Source organism: Triticum dicoccoides, chromosome 6B, assembly GCF_002162155.2.
Source record: "Triticum dicoccoides isolate Atlit2015 ecotype Zavitan chromosome 6B, WEW_v2.0, whole genome shotgun sequence".
Classification (NCBI taxonomy): Eukaryota; Viridiplantae; Streptophyta; class Magnoliopsida; order Poales; family Poaceae; genus Triticum; species Triticum dicoccoides.
In genome coordinates, this window is record NC_041391.1 from 402,921,503 (window position 1) to 402,933,701 (window position 12,199).

The following is a 12,199-nucleotide window of genomic DNA, read 5'->3' on the forward strand; positions in this document are numbered from 1 at the left end:
CATATAAGGCCAAACTCGCGACGCCGAACACTCCCGAAGGTATTCGGACTTCGGGTAGGGGTCCCGAACTGTGCATCTAAGGCTAATGGTAACAGGAGGAGGGGGACACAATGTTTACCCAGGTTTGGGACCTCTCTATGGAGGTAATACCCTACTTCCTGCTTGATTGATCTTGATGATACGAGTATTACAAGAGTTGAACTACCACGAGATCATAGAGGCTAAACCCTAGAAGCTAGCCTATGATTATGATTGTGCTTGTCCTACGGACTAAACCCTCCGGTTTATATAGACACTGGAGGGGGCTAGGGTTACACAGAGTCGGCTACAGAGAAGGAAATCTACATATCCAATTTGCCAAGCTTGCCTTCCACTCAAAGGAGAGTCCCACCCGGACACGGGACGAAGTCTTCAATCTTGTATCTTCATAGTCCAATAGTCCGGCACAAGTACATAGTCCGGCCGTTTGAGGACCCCCTAATCCAGGACTCCCTCATTGGATTAGACACTCTTACTTATCGAAAAGAGCTAAAATTGATCCCCTATACTTGTGTGTCATCAAGGCTATTTCCTAGCGCCGTTGCCGGGGAGTGAAGCGCCTTTGGTAAGGAAACATTTATATAGTGTGCTGAAATTTATTGTCACTTGTTAATATGGAAAACAATCCTTTGAGGGGTTTGTTCGGGGTATCTTCACGTCGACCGGAACCACAATTAGCTACCCCTCAACCTACTGCACCTACTGAAAATATTGAATATGAAATTCCTTTGGGTATGATAGAACAACTGCTAGCTAATCCTTATGCAGGAGATGGAACCGAACATCCTGACATGCACTTGATATATGTAGAACAAATTTTTGGATTGTTCAAGCTTGCAGGTTTACCCAGAGATGAAGTTATTAAGAAGGTTTTCCCTTTATCTTTGATGGAAAAAGCATTGTCATGGTATAGGCTATGCGATGATATTGGATCTTGGAATTGGAATCGTTTGAAATTGGAGTTTCACCAAAAAATTATCCTATGCATCTAGTTCATCGTGATCGAAATTATATATATATAATTTTTGGCCTCGTGAAGGAGAAAGTATCGCTCTAGCTTGGGGGAGGCTTAAGTCAATGTTATATTCATGCCCCAATCATGAGCTCTCAAGAGAAATTATTATCCAGAACTTTTATGCTCGGCTTTCTCGTAATGATCAAACCATGCTTGATACTTCTTGTGCTGGTTCTTTTATGAAGAAGACATTTGATTTCCGGTGGGATCTTTTGGAAAGAATTAAATGCAACTCTGGAGATTGGAAACTCGACGAAGGTAAAGAGTCAAGTGTTAAACTTAAGTATGATTGTGTTAAATATTTTATGAATATCGATGCTTTTCAAAAGTTTAGCACTAAATATGGACTTGACTCTGAGATAGTAGCCTCCTTTTGTGAATCATTTGCTACTCATGTTGATCTCCCTAAAGAGAAGTGGTTAAAAAATCGCCCACCTATTAAAGAAGAAATTAAAGAACCGGTATCAGTTAAAGAAGAAACTATACTTTACAATGTTGATCCAGTTGTTCCTTTTACTTATATTGAGAAACCACCTTTCCCTATTAGGATAAAGGAACATGCTAAAGTTTCAACTGTGGTTAACAAAAGCTATATTAGAACACCTAAACCCGATGAACAAATTAAAGTAGAACCTACTATTGCTATGGTTAAAGATCTCTTGGAAGAAGATATGGATGGGCATATTATTTACTTCTATGAAGAAGCTGCTAGAATTGCCAAACCTGATAAAAAAGATAAACATAGACCTATTGTTGGCATGTCCGTCATTTCAGTTAAAATAGGAGATCACTATTATCATGGTTTATGTGACATAGGTGCTAGTGTGAGTGCTATTCCTTACACTTTATATCAAGTAATTATGAAGGACATAGCACCTGCAGAAATAGAAGACATAGATGTTACTATTAAACTTGCTAATAGAGACACTATATCACCAATTGGGATTGTTAGAGATGTTGAAGTATTGTGTGGGAAAATAAAATACCCTACTGATTTTCTTGTTCTTGGTTCCCCACAAGATGACTTCTGTCCCATTATCATTGGTAGACCTTTCTTAAAAACAGCTAATGGTAAGATAGATTGTAAGAAAGAAACTGTTGGTGTTAGCTTTGGTGATGAGTCTCATGAGTTTAATTTTTCCAAGTTTAGTAGAAAGCTTCATGAAAAAGAATTGCCTAGTTAGGATGAATTAATTGGTCTTGCTTCTATTGCTGTACCACCTACTGGTCCTTTAGAACAATACTTAATAGACCATGAAAATAATTTACATATGCATGAAAGAAATGAATTAGATAAGATTTTCTTTGAACAACGTCCTCTACTTAAACACAACTTGCCTATTGAAACTCTAGGAGGTCCTCCTCCACCTAAAGGTGATCCTGTGTTTGAATTAAAACAATTGCCAGACACTTTGAAATATGCTTATCTTGATGAAAAGAAGATATATCCTGTTATTATTAGTGATAACCTTTCAGAACATGAAGAAGAAAGATTATTGAAAGTTCTAAGGAAGCACCGAGCTGCTATTGGATATACTTTTGACGATTTAAAGGGCATTAGTCCCACTCTATGTTAGCACACAATTAATATGGAACCTGATGCTAAAACCGTTGTTGATCACCAACATCGGTTAAATCCGAAGATGAAAGAAGTGGTAAGAACGGAGATATTAAAGCTTCTGGAAGCAGGTATAATCTATCATATAGCTGACAGTAGATAGGTAAGTCTTGTTCTTTGTGTCCCTAAGAAGCAAGGTATAACCGTTGTTCCTAATGATAAGAATGAACTTATTCCACAAAGAATTGTTATAGGCTATAAAATGGTAATTGATTTCAGAAAATTAAATAAAGCAACTAGAAAAGATCATTACCCTTTGCCTTTTATTGATCAAATGCTTGAAAGATTATCTAAGCACACACACTTTTGCTTCCTTGATGGATCTAGCTTTTCACAAATACCTGTTTCTCAACCTGATCAAGAAAAGACCACTTTTACTTGTCCCTTTGGAACCTATGCTTATAGACGTATGCCTTTTGGTTTATGTAATGCACCTGCTACCTTTCAAATATGTATGACTGCTATATTCTCTGAATTTTGTGAAAAGATTGTTGAGGTTTTCATGGATGTCTTCTCTTTTTATGGGAAGTATTTTGATGATTGTTTAAGCAATCTTGAGCGAGTTTTGAAAAGATATGAACAAACAAATCTTGTATTGAATTGGGAGAAGTGTCATTTTATAGTTAATAAAGGCATTGTCTTGGGTCATAAAATTTCTGAAAGAGGTATTGAAGTGGACCAAGCTAAGGTTGATGTAATTGACAAAATGTCATGCCCTAAAGATATAAAAGGTATTCATAGTTTCTGAGGTCATGCTGGTTTCTATAGGGGATTTATCGGAGACTTATCTACAATTTCTAGGCCTCTTACAAATGTTTTGCAAAAGGATATTCCTTTTGTTTTTGATGATGATTGTTTAGAAGCCTTCGAAACACTCAAGAAAGCCTTAATTTCTGCACCTATTGTTCAACCAACTGATTGGAACTTGCCTTTTGATATTATGTGTGATGTTAGTGATTATGCTGGTGGCAGTGGCGGAGCCAGCTCAAGCTTAGAGCCTGGGCAAGTTCTAACTACTGCACGTTTAATTAGCTTTTGCCCAAACAAACTGTTAATCAAACCATTATTTTATACTAGAGCTCCATGCACATGGAGCATGGGCGCCCGGGCAGCCGCCCCGGCTTGCCGGGTGCTGGCTCCGCCACTGGCTGGTGGTGCTGTTCTAGGACAAAGAGTTGGTAAGAAACTGAATGTTATTCATTATGCTAGTAAAACTCTAGGCAGTGCTCAAAGAATTATGCTACTACTGAAAAAGAATTCTTAGCAATGGTGTTTGCTTTAGATGAATAAAAGTTTAGTTTGATCCTTTATTCTTTGAGAGTTTACTTAGTGATCTATCCTTGTAATCATGTGCAAGCTATATAATAAAGTTTAGTTTGAGTTTTTTCTTTCTTTACTTTCATGTTGCAAATAAAAGAAAAAGAGAAAGGAAATAAATGGAGAAAAGATCATATACTAATCTTATGGTAGGTGATGACACTATGATGACCCACAAGTATAGGGGATCTATCGTAGTCCTTTCGATAAGTAAGAGTGTTGAACCCAACGAGGAGCAGAAGGAAATGATAAGCGGTTTCAGTAAGGTTTTCTCTGCAAGCACTGAAATAGTAGGTGATAGATAGTTTTGTGATAAGATAAATAGTAACGAGCAAAAGTAAATAAAGTAAATGAAGTGCAGCAAGGTGGCCCAATCCTTTATGTAGCAAAGGATAAGCCTGGACAAATTCTAATAATGAAGAAGGAGCTCCCGAGGACACATTGGGAATTATCGTTAAGCTAGTTTTCATCACGTTCATAAGATTCGCGTTCGGTACTTTGATAATTTGATATATGTGTGGACCGGCACTTGGGTACTGCCCTAACATGGACAAGCATCCCACTTATGATTAACCCCTATTGCAAGCATCCGCAACTACAAAAAGGAGTATTAAGGTAAACCTAACCACAACATTAAACATATGGGTCCATATCAACCCCTAACGAAGCAACGCATAAACTAGGGTTTAAGCTTCTGTCACTCTAGCAACCAATCATCTACTTATTACTTCCCTATGCCTTCCTCTAGGCCCAAATAATGGTGAAGTTTCATGTAGTCGACGTTCACATAACACCACTAGAGGAAAGACAACATACATCTCATCAAAATATCGAACGAATACCAAATTCACATGACTACTAATAGCAAGACTTCACTCATGTCCTCAGGAACAAATGTAACTACTCACAAAGCATATTCATGTTCATAATCAGAGGAGTAATAATATGCATAAAGGATCTGAACATATGATCTTCCACCAAGTAAACCAAATAGCATCAACTACAAGGAGTAATCAACACTACTAGCAACCCACAGGTACCAATTTGTGGTTTTGATACAAGAGATGAACTAGGGTTTTGAGAGGAGATGGTGCTGGTGAAGATGTTGATGGAGATTGACCCCCTCTCGATAAGAGGATCATTGGTGATGACGTTGGTGATGATTTCCCCCTCCCAGAGGGAAGTGTCCCCGGCAGAACAGCTCCGCCAGAGCCCTAGATTGATTCTGCCAAGGTTCCGCCTCGTGGCGGCGGAGTTTCGTCCCGTAAGCTTGCCCATGATTTTTTCCAAGGGAAAAGTGATGATAGAGCAGAAGATGGACGTTGGAGGCCCACCAGGGGGCCCAGGAGATAGGGGGCCGCGCCCTAGGGGGCGCGCCCCCTGGCCTATTTCTTTCGCCCATAAATTCTTATTAATTCAAAAAAGTTGTTTCATGGAGGCTCGGAACTTTTGGAGTTGTGCAGAATAGGCTTCCAACTTTTGCTCCTTTTCCAGCCAGAAATCTAGCTGCCGGCATTCCCCCTCTTCATGGTAAACCTTGTAAAATAAGAGAGAATAGCCATAAGTATTGAGATATAATGTGTAATAACAACCCATAATGCAATAAATATTGATATAAAAGCATGATGCAAAATGGACGTATCAACTCCCCCAAGCTTAGACCTTGCTTGTCCTCAAGCGGAAGACGAAATCGATGTTTAGAGGTAGAGGTGTCGATAAAAATAAAATACGGAGATGAGGGCATCATGATCATTCTAATAACAGCAACATATATGGATTTTCTCATATGATTTCCTATGTTCAAGTAATAAGCAATTCACAGTGTCAAGTATGGTTCAAAAACTTCATTGGGAACTAACAAACTATAATCTCAGTCATTGAAGAAATTGCAATTTATCGTAACATCAGAAAGAGTCAATAATAGAGCTTTTCAGCAAGCTCACATACTCAACCATCTCGTAGTCCCCTATAATTGTTAACACTCACGCTATACTTGTGGTTATAGAGTTTCAGCTGGACACTGAGAAAGATAGGGGCTTATTGTGTTGCCTCCGAACGTATTAACCTTTAGGTGATGTCAACAATAATAGCCTATGCCAACTTACATCCAATTGGATATATGTATCATGATCTTTCAAACATGAGGAGCTTACCAAAGGATAAAACGAAAAAGGGAAAGGTGAGGATCACCTTGACTCAAGCATAAAGTAAAAACATAAATTAAAAGATAGGCCCTTCGCAGAGGGAAGCAGAGGTTGTCATGCGCATTTAGGGTTGATGCATAAAATTTTAGTGCAAAAGAACGTCACTTTATATTGCCCCTTGTATGTGGACCTTTATTATGCAGTATGTCACTTTTATTACTTCCACAACAAGTTCGTACAAAGTTTATTTTCTCTGCACTAATAAGTCATACATATTTAGAGAGCAATTTTTATTGCTTGCACCGATGACAACTTACTTGAAGGATCTTACTCAATCCATAGTAGGTATGGTGGACTCTCATGGCAAAATTGGGTTTAAGGATATTTGGAAGCACAAGTAGTATCTCTACTTGGTGCAAGGAATTTGGCTAGCATGAAGGGGAAAGGCAAGCTCAACATGTTTGGAAGGTCAATGACAATATACTTTAACTGAGATGTCGAAAAACATGAACCATTACGTTGTCTTCCTTGTCCAACGTCAACTCTTTTAGCATGTCATACTTAATGAGTGTTTCACAATCATAAAAGATGTCCAAGATAATATATTTATATGTGAACCCCTCTTTCCTTATCACTTCCTATTAATTGCAATGATGACCAAGGCTACGTTCATCAACTCTCAACAATTTTTATGCCTCATACTTTCTATGTGTGAAGTTATCACTATCCATAAGATCAATATGAACTCTTTTTGTTCTTTCTACTTTCTCAAGATCATAGCAACAAAGCAAAGCCCTTGACTCAACACTAATCTTTATTATAGATAGCACACGGACTCGATTACATAAAGAGATCACAAAGCAAAACTCAAAACTACTTGATATCAAAACTTCAACTAATAGATCAAGATACTACTAAAAGGATCGAACTAAATAAAGCGGTAAAGATAGGAGTGTGATGGTGATACGATACTGGGGCACCTCCCCCAAGCTTGGCAGTTTCCAGGGGGAGTGCCCATACCCATGTGATTATTTCTTAGGAGGTGATGGAGGTGGTGATGATGACGGTGGATAATCGCACATCAAGCGTAAAAGCTCCTCCAACTTGCGGATAATGCCATTGAGCCCAGCAATATGATCCTTCAACAAAATATTCTCCTGTGTGAGATACTTGTTCTGTATGCGGGCTAACTCAATCATCTTGAAAGCTTCAATCTCTGTTGGAGTAAAAAGGTTAGGTAAAGGTTGAGGGATGTCTTCTTTTTTCACCACCGGAGCTTGAACCTCCATGGCCTTCTTGATCCCTTCATCCTTGTTGATCTCTTCTGGTTCCTCTCTTTTCAACTCTATCTTCAATAGCCAAGCATCCTTGTCTTCGTTGTTGGAGGAGGGAGAAGTCATGGTGCTCTAAATCTGCAACGAAAACAGCTCGAAACGAAAACAGAGGATATTTGCGTGATACGGTGGTCAAAACCTTCGGGAGTATATATAATGAATTTTTACCGACCAAAAGACGTAACATACAAGAAAACGGAGTCCGGGAAGCACACGAGGTGCCCACAAGACAGGGGGCGCGCCCTACAGGGGGGGCGCGGCCTCCTCTCTCGTGGGAGCCTCGTGTCCCTTTCGGACTACTTCTTTCTTCCTAAAATTCTTAAATAATCCAAAACTGATAAAAATTGCCATTAGAGTTGTTTTGGAGTCGGTTTACTTACCGTAGCACGTACCTATGCCTTTTCGGAGTCTGGAACATTCTGGGAAGTGTCTCTTATGTATTCCTCAGGGGTTATGGTTTCAACAATATTAGTTTCAACATTGATAGGATTACCTGAAATATAATGTTTAATTCTTTGACCGTTTACCACCTCGGATTTGTGCCTTCGAAGTTGTTGATTTTTATAGCACCAGAACGATAGACCTCCTCGATAACGTAGGGACCTTCCCATTTTGAGAGAAGTTTTCCTGCAAAAAGTCTTAAACAAGAGTTGAACAATAACACATAATCTCCTACGTTAAACTCGCGCTTTTGTATCCTCTTATCATGCCAGCGTTTGACTTTTTCTTTGAAAAGCTTGGCATTCTCATATGCTTGGGTTCTCCATTCATAAAGTGAGCTAATATCAAATAACCTTTTCTCACCGGCAAGTTTGAAGTCATAATTGAGCTCTTTAATAGCCCACTATACTTTATGTTCAAGTTCAAGAGGTAAATGACATGCTTTTCCATAAACCATCTTATATGGAGACATACCCATAGGATTTTTGTATGCAGTTCTATAGGCCCATAATGCATCATCAAGTTTTTTGGACTAATTCTTTCTAGATCTATTCACAGTCTTTTGCAAAATTAATATGAGCTCTCTATTGCTCAACTCTACCTGACCACTAGACTGCGGATGATAAGGGGATGCTATTCTATGATTGACATCATACTTAGGAAGCATCTTACGGAAAGCACCATGAATAAAGTGTGAACCACCATCAGTCATAAGATATCTAGGGACTCCAAACCTCGGAAAAATAACTTCTTTAAGCATTTTAATAGAAGTGTTATGATCAGCACTACTAGTTGGAATAGCGTCTACCCACTTAGTAACATAATCAACAGCAACTAAAATATGTGTATAACCATTGGAGGAAGGAAAAGGTCCCATATAGTCAAAGCCCCAAACATCAAATGGTTCAATAACAAGAGAATAATTCATAGGCATTTCTTGACGTCTACTAATGTTACCTATTCTTTGACATTCATCACAAGATAAGACAAACTTACGAGCATCTTTGAAGAGAATAGGCCAATAAAAACCAGATTGTAGTACCTAGTGTGCAGTTCTATCTCCAGCATGGTGTCCTCCATAGGATTCGAAGTGACACTTGCGTAGGATTTGTTCCTGTTCATGCTCAGGCACACAATGTCTAATAATACCATCTACTCCTTCTTTATAAAGGTGTGGATCATCCCAGAAGTAATGTCTTAAATCATAAAAGAACTTTTTCTTTTGCTGGTATGTGAAACTAGGCGGTATATATTTAGCAACAATGTAATTAGCATAATCGGCATACCAAGGAGCAGTACGAGAAGCATTGACAACCGCTAATTGTTCATCAGGAAAGCTATCATTAATAGGCAGTGGGTCATCAAGAACATTCTCTAACCTAGACAAGTTGTCTGCAACGGGGTTCTCAGCTCCCTTTCTATCAATAATATGCAAGTCAAATTCTTGGAGCAAGAGAACCCATCTAATGAGTCTAGGCTTAGCATCTTTCTTTTCCATAAGATATTTAATAGCAGCATGATTAGTGTGAATAGTAACTTTGGAATCAACGATAGAAGGTCTAAACTTATCACATGCAAACACAACTGCTAAAAACTCTTTTTCAGTAGTAGCATAATTTCTCTGGGAAGTATCAAGAGTCTTACTAGCATACTGGATAACATTCAATTTCTTATCGACTCTTTGCCCTATAACAGCACCTACAACATAATCACTAGCATCACACATAATTTCAAAAGGTAAATTCCAATCAGGTGGCTAAACAATAGGTGCAGTGATCAAAGCTTTCTTGAGTGTTTCAAATGCTTCTAAACAATCATCATTAAATACAAAGGGAGTATCTTTTTGCAATAAATTAGTTAGAGGCCTAGAGATTTTAGAAAAGTCCTTAATGAACCTCCTATAAAAACTGGCGTGACCAAGGAAACTTCTTATACCTTTTATGTCCTTGGGACATGGCATCTTTTTAATAGCGTCAACTTTGGCTTTATCAACTTCAATACCTCTCTCGGAGATCTTGTGCCCCAAGACAATGCCTTCATTAACCATAAAGTGACACTTTTCCCAATTCAGGACGAGACTAGTGTCTTCGCATCTCTGCAAAACTCGATCAAGGTTGCTCAAACAATCATCAAAAGAGGATCCATAGACGGAGAAGTCATCCATGAATACATCACAAATCTTTTCACAAAAATCAGAAAATATAGCCATCATGCATCTTTGAAAGGTAGCAGGTGCATTACATAAACCAAAAGGCATACGTCTATAAGAAAAAGTACCAAAAGGGCAAGTAAAAGTAGCTTTAGATTGATCCTTCACTGACACAGGTATCTGTGAAAAACCAGAATAACCATCTAGAAAGCAAAAATGTGTGTGTTTGGAAAGCCTTTCTAGCATTTGATCAATAAAAGGTAAAGGGTAATGATCTTTCTTAGTAGCTTTATTTAACTTACGGAAATCAATTACCATCCTATAACCTGTAATAATTCTTTGCGGGATCAATTCATCTTTATCATTAGGAACAACGGTAATACCTCCCTTTTTAGGGACACAATGGACAGGGCTTTAGTATCTCCTTTCTTACCACTTCCTTCATTTTGGGATTTAATTGTCTTTGAGGATCTCTAACTGGTTTGGCATCTTTCTCCACTGAAATTTTGTGTTGACATAATGTGGTACTAATGCCCTTAAGATCATCCAGAGTATATCCAATAGCAGCTCGGTGCTTCTTCAGAGTTTTCAATAATCTTTCTTCTTCTTTCTCTGAAAGGTTAGCACTAATAATAACAGGATATATTTATTTTTCATCAAGATAAGCATACTTAAGATTATCAGGTAAGGGTTTGAGTTCAAACACGGGATCACCCTTGGGTGGAGGGGATCCCCAAGAATTTCAATGGGCAGGTTATGTTTCAGCATAGGTTCTTGTTTAAGGAACACTTCATCTATTTCTTCCCTTGCCTTCATAAACATATCGTTTTCATGGTCTAGCAAATATTGTTCTAAAGGATCAGTTGGAGGAACAACAACGGAAGCAAGACCAATAATTTCATCCTTACTAGGTGGTTCCCTTTCACGAGGTTGTCTACTAAATTTAGCAAAATTGAACTCATGAGACATACCATCTATGCCAACAGTGACGACCTTCCTTTTACAATTAATCTTAGCACTAGTAGTATTCAAGAAGGGTCTACCAAAAATAATGGGAAAAAAATCATCTTGTGGGGAAGCAAGAACAAGAAAATCAGCAGGGTATTTAATCTTCCCACACAAGACTTCAACATCTCTAACAATCCCAATAGGTTTAATGGTGTCCCTATTAGCAAGCTTAATAGTAACATCAATGTCTTCTAATTCAACAGGTGCAATATCGTGCATAATTTCTTTATAAAGATCATAAGGTATCGCACTAGCACTAGCACCCATATCACATAAGCCATGATAACAATGATCTCCTATTTTAATAGAAATAACAGGCGTGCCTACAACAGGTCTACGTGTCTTAGTATCGGGTCTAGCAATATTAGCAGTTTCACCCAAGAAAGAGATAACATGCCCATCTAAGTCCTCATCCAAGAGATCTTTAATCATAGCAATACCAGGTTCAACATTAATATGCTCAGGAGGTGTATAGGTCCTAGTATTACTCTTACGAACAACAGTCGAAGCTTTAACATGATCTTTTATCCTAACAGGAAAAGGAGGTTTTTTGACATAAGCAGTAGGAATAATAGGATCACTATATGTAATAGTCTTTTCTTCGACTGTAATAGGTGCAACTACTTTCACTTCAATAGGAGGATTATATTTAAACCACTTCTCTTTAGGGAGATCAACGTGAGTAGCAAAAGTTTCACAAAAAGTACCTACTATCTCATAGTCAAGTCCATACTTAGAGCTAAATCCACACAAAGCATGGATATCCATAAAAGATTTAACACAATCGAACTTAGGTGTCATACCTGACTCCTTACCATCGTGGGAACCCCAATCTTTAGAGTTGCATTTAATTCTTTCCAATAAGTCCCACTTGAAATCAATAGTCTTCAACATATAGGAACCAGCACAGGAAGTATTGAGCAAGTTGCGATTATCAAGAGAAAGCCGAGCATAAAAATTCTGAATAATCACTTCCCGAGAGAGCTCATGATTGGGGCATGAATACAACATTGACTTAAGCCTCCCCCAAGCTTGAGCGATGCTTTCTCCTTCGCGAGGCCAGAAATTATATATGTAATTACGATCACGATGAACAAGATGCATAGGGTAGAACTTCTGGTGAAATTCCAACTT